At 44.3% G+C, this 5599-nt stretch overlaps 1 pseudogene; it reads right to left on the minus strand.

Annotated features, from left to right (window-relative positions):
• Nucleotides 1-2917: 2917 nt before the first annotated feature.
• On the minus strand, nt 2918-3471 carry LOC129644707 (60S ribosomal protein L17-like; annotated as a pseudogene).
• Nucleotides 3472-5599: the final 2128 nt, after the last annotated feature.

Genomic DNA, 5599 nt, shown 5'->3' on the forward strand with positions numbered 1-5599 from the left:
AACGTGGATATTACCAAAAAGGCATCTGAGTAGCCTGGCCTTAGTTAGCACCACTCCCCTTTGACCTCCATGGAGCTTTTCTGAGTATGTGTGGTTGGGGAATGAAAAAATATGTGGTCTGGGTGGGGCCAGCCTCCTGCCTTAATTGCCCTGCCATTCTCTGTTTCAGTCCATAGGGAAAGGGAAAGTCGCTCAGCCATGTCCAACCCCATGGACTGTACAATTCCTGGAATTCTCTAGGCCAGAATACTAGAGTAGATAGCCTTTCCCTTCTCCCAGGGATCTTCCCAACCCAGGGATTGAACCCAGGTCTCTGGCATTGCAGACAGATTCTTTACCAGCAGAGCCACAAGGGAAGCCCAAGAATACTAGAGTGGGTAGCCTTTCCCTTCTGCAGGGGATCTTCCCAACCCAGGAATCGAACCAGGGTCTCCTGCATTGCAGGCTGCTTTTTACCAACCGAGCTACCAGGGAAGCCCAGACTTTAGGGAAGGAATCTCCAATTGCTTTACCCTGGGGGGCCCATCTACCTCCTGCCTCACTGCTACCACACAGTTCTTGACCTTTGGCAGCTCTGTCCAGACCTGTTACTTTTGGTGTTTGGGGGGATTGCATCATCGTTGTTGTAGATCCTCTCCATGGCTCTTTAGCTCTGCTAGTTTAGTTCTACTTTATGGGGACATTTCGGGAGATTCTAAAACTACCCAGCTATTGCTTATACCCTTTTTGCCTTCTCTTGGTACCCAATGTGATATGCCAAGGGAGTAGATGAGTGATCAGTTCAGGTTAAACAGAGTTTAAGAGTCCCTTGGAGATTAAACCAGTCAATCCTAAAGGACATCGACCCTGACTATTCATTGGAAGGACTGATGCAGAAGCTGAAGCTTCAGTACTTTGGCTACCTCATGTGAAGAGCCGGCTCATTGGAAAAGACCCTGATGCTGGGAAAGATTGAAAGCAGGAGAAGGATCCACAGAGATTGAAATGGCTGGATGGCAAGATCGACTCAATGAACGTGAGTTTGAGCAAACTCCTGGAGATAGTGAAGGACAGGAAAGCCTGGCATGCTGCAGTCCATAGGGTCACAAAGAGACACGACCGAGTGACTGAACAACAGCAACAACAACTCAATGACAGATTGATTGCAGACAGAATGAAATAGCCCAACTCCGGGATGGGCTTTCTCACAGGAGCCATGACTACTGTTTCATTCAATGTTTTCAGGAAAGCAGATGAGGTGAGAAAAAGTGGACAGGGGATGCCAAGGAACAGCAATAGTTTAGGCATAGCTCTTAGAACCTGCATAAAAGCCACAATGCTGACTTCTGCCTCTGACACCTCCCCTCCCCTCTACTAGCCAGGTTCTCAAGGAAAGAAAAGGAAAAAAACTACTCCAGAAGTGAAGGGAAAACAGAGCTAAATTCTAAAATTCTAGTGAACTGCCTGGGAATTCGCTAATATTCAATATTCCCAGGTTTGCATCTGACACCAGCTTTGCATTGTTGGGGGAGAGTTGCCCTGCTTCCCTCCCCCCACCTTTCCTTTTCTCTTCCCCTCCCCCACGCCTGCCTGGGCTCACTCCGTTTTCTTGAGCTTCCTGGGTGGTGCAGGGTTGTGATGTCTTGAATACCAAGAGTGAGGCTGAACATATGTGAACCTTTCCTAATCCTGCTAATCTGCCTTCAAAAACCTTTCTCAAAGTGTAGGCAACATCCAGATTGTAAAAAGAGAGCCGACGTGAGCCTGAGCATTTTAATGACAAGTAATCTTTGTCCAAGGGGGAGGGGGGCGGCTCACTCAGCTGGAGATGGAGCTGATGGACTACAGCAGGTAGAAATAACGCCGGTATTACCTCCTGTAATCTCCACCATTCAGGGGCAGCTGAGGTCTGAATGTGGGAAGAAATCGACTTGGCTTTTCAACTGGAGACTTTGCACCCACGATGGCTATTAAGCGGTAATTAGTTGTGACACAGAATTACCAGCCCCACAATGGTAGATGGAGCCTTGCAAGGCCTTTGAAGCTGATTAGAGAAACTGAATGGATGTTACTTGCGATTTAAAAAAAATCTGTTCGGATGTGAACATGAGTTAAGACTTCCCTCTTCTCTGTCCCTTGTTTTCTCCCTACTGACCTATGAACGGCAAACCTCTCTAGAGTGTGGCTGTCCAAGCTGGACAAATAAACGTGTCTCTGGGACTAGCATCCCTCAAGATGATCAGATACCAACTGGTCCTTCAAATTCCAAACCAAAGGGAAGTGACTTTTCAGAGTCCATTGACAGAGTAGAATCAGGGAGATTTATCAGGTCTATCAAAAAAAAAAAGAAAGGATCTAGGAGCCAGCTATGCAAGCAGTGGGGCTTTCCTGGTGGCTCAGATGGTAAAGAATCATGCAGGAGACCTGGATTCGATCCCTGGGTGGAGAAGATCCCCTGAACAAGGGAATAGCTACCCACTCAAGTATTCTTGCCCGGGAAATCCCATAGACAGGGGAGCCTGGTTGACTACAGTCCGTGGAGTTGCAAAGAGTTGGGCATGACTTAGCAACTAAACACACAGACACAAATATATGTGTCAGTTTTTGTCTTACTCTCTATGATTTCTAAAATCATTTGCCTAATTCTTTTTATTTTCTGGGATTTTCATTCCACTATAGATATATTTCAGTTTATATTTTTCCTTATATTTATCTTGTTAAGATGTTGTTTGGTTAAGTTTAAGTAAAATATTCTTAGGTCTCTGATGTGATTATTATTTATCCTTGTTTTCTGTGAAAAATGCTTTATCTGACTATATAAATTATAGCAATTGTTATGTAACAATTGCCACCAAACACTTCAAGTGGATTAAACCATCTCCTGTGTTCTTTTTTTTTTTTTTTTTTAAGTTTTACTTACATTTGTTTTTTGCTGCATTTATTTCCAGGCCAGAAGTTTTTGTTTCTTCAGTTTCTTCTGGGATATCTTTTTCCTGCATGCAACCTCATCTTCTGGTTTCTGAACAATCTGTTCTTTTTCACTAAGGATCATCTCAATGTGGCAGGGAGAGCTCTATATGGGTTGATCCAACCATAAGCTCTGTTAAGTCCTGCACCACATCTTGGGGGCTTTGTTCACCTGGATGTGCCCAATGACAAGAGAATCTACATCTAAGCCCTTAAATTCAGCATTACTCTTTGCATTTTTGAACATGTGCAGTAAAAATTCAACACTGTTTTTGGGCCACCGACCCTGGGTCCAGCCCCACTGTGTGGCCTGTGTACACCTACCAACTCTACCACTGTAACAATGGAATGGCACACCTTGCTTTTTAAGGTCACATCTTTCAGAGAGATGGTGGGTCTTCTGGTATGCATACACTTAATGGCCTGGGCAGTTTCATGAGTGTTCTTAAAGTGAATATGAAGATTTGAACCTCTTGATTTGCATGATTTTGTGGAATTTTCTGGGTCAAGTGAGTAGCACACCATTTTTTGAGGTCACCTCAGGCCACTTACCGGAAAAGGAAAGCCTCCCATATTATTGTTGATCAACAACTTCAAGGAAAGCTTCCCATGTTATTCTTAATCCACAACTTCAAACTGAAATGGCAGGAAGTCAGAGGAGAATGCATGTCAGAGAGATAAAAATAATAAAAATATGTGAGAGCAATTCAGCCATCTGAAAAATGGATTGAGAGGCTCCAATAGGTATGTCATGGGTGTTTCAGAAGAATACAGGAGAGAATGTTCACAATTAAAGAGAGACGGAAATCCTCAGCCAGCAAGTGCTCAGTAAATGCTATACCAAGGCCCATCCATCAGTAAATCCCCGCTTAGGTGTAATGTAATGAGACAGAGATAAAGAGAAGAGTCTTACAAGATTTTAGAAAGAAGATGAATAGGAATAAAGCTTGTACTGAGAATAGGGCTTCCCTGGTGGCTCAGTGAGAAAGAATCTGCCTGCCAAAACAGGAGACACATAGGTTTGATCCCTGATCCAGGAAGATCCTACATGCAGTGGGGCAACTAAGCCTGTGCGTCAAACTATTGAGTCTGTGCTCCAGAGCCAGGGAGCCACAACTATTGAACTCACGTGCTGCAACTACTGAAGCCCAAACACCCTAGAGCCTATGCTCCACAACAGGAGAGGTCACCACGTTGAGAAACCCAGGCACTGCAACTAGAGAGTAGCCCCCACTCTCTGCAACTAGAGAAAGGCTCGCACAGTGACCAAGACCCAGAACAACCAAAAATAAATAAGCAAATAAAATAGTAAAAAAAAAAAAAAAAAAAACTTAGGCTGAGAGTAGACATCAAAAAAACAAAAAACTTAGGCTGAGAACAGACATCACATTAGCAGAAATGAATATCAGGAGACAACAGAAGAATATCTCCAAAGCAGTGAGGACTCATAACAGCCTGCAGGTTGGAGGAGTGGTGGGGAGGGAGCAAGAACAAGATCAAGGAGGGGTTCCATGGATGCACCCACAGGGTCTAGAATCTTCCCTATCTTGAAAAGATCTCCAGCAATGAGACAAAATGTCACCATTTAAAAAATAATTTTAGGTATGTATTTATATTTATTTTTGGCTGTGCTGGGTCTTCATCGCTGCATTGGCCTTCCTCTAGTAGTGGCAAGTGGGGGCTACTCTCTAGTTGGGGTGCTCAGGCTTCTCACCATGGTGGTCTCTCTTGTTGCAGAGCACAGGCTCTGGGGCACAGGGACTTCAGTACTTGTGGCACATAGGCTCGGTGGTTTCAGCTCCCAGGCTCAGTTTTGTGGTTCATGGGCTTAGTTGCTCCACGGTACGTGGGATCTTCCTGGGTCAGGGATGGAACCTGTGTCTCTTGCATTGGCAGGCTGATTCTTTAACCACTGAGCCACCAGGGAAGCCCAAAATGTAACTATTTTTTCACATTTCCATGTCAAGTCCACAGATGTTTGTTATTTTATTTTCTGAGATTTTTTTTTTCTCCTGTGTTTGGAATCTATTATTCTAAAACAGGGGGGAGATTAGATGGAAAGAAGTGAATAAAAGAGCAAAAACCCATGTGTGTGATAAAGCAGAGGCAGGTGTGAGGCACCAAAAGTGCACATGGAGCGGACCTGGTGTTTGACCTAGGGAATCTGAGGGTTTCATCTACATGCTCATTGGAAAACCCAGGATGCCCTTGCCTGGCCAGTTGTGTTGTTCAGTCAATAAATTGTGTTCAACTCTTTGTGACCCCATGGGCTGTAGCATGTCAGGCTTCCTTGTCCTTTACTATTTCCTGGAGCTTGCTCAAATTCATATCCATTGAGTCAATGATGCCATCCAACCATCTCATCCTCTGTCAACCCTTTCTCCTCCTGCACTCAATCTTTCCCAGAATCAGGGTCTTTTCCAATGAGTTGGCAGTTTGCATTAAGTGACCAAAGTATTAGAGCTTTAGCTTCAGCATCAGTCCTTCCTATGAATATTTAGGGTTGATTTCCTTTAGGATTGACTGATTTGATTTCCTTGCTGTTCAAAGGACTCTCAAGAGTCTTCTTCAGCACTACAGTTCAAAAAAGCCTGGGTGGTTACAGTGTCTGAACTCTTTGGCCCGTCCTCTTCTTTGCATTCTCACCTCTTTC

This window comes from Bubalus kerabau, chromosome 2, assembly GCF_029407905.1.
Source record: "Bubalus kerabau isolate K-KA32 ecotype Philippines breed swamp buffalo chromosome 2, PCC_UOA_SB_1v2, whole genome shotgun sequence".
Taxonomy (NCBI): domain Eukaryota; kingdom Metazoa; phylum Chordata; class Mammalia; order Artiodactyla; family Bovidae; genus Bubalus; species Bubalus kerabau.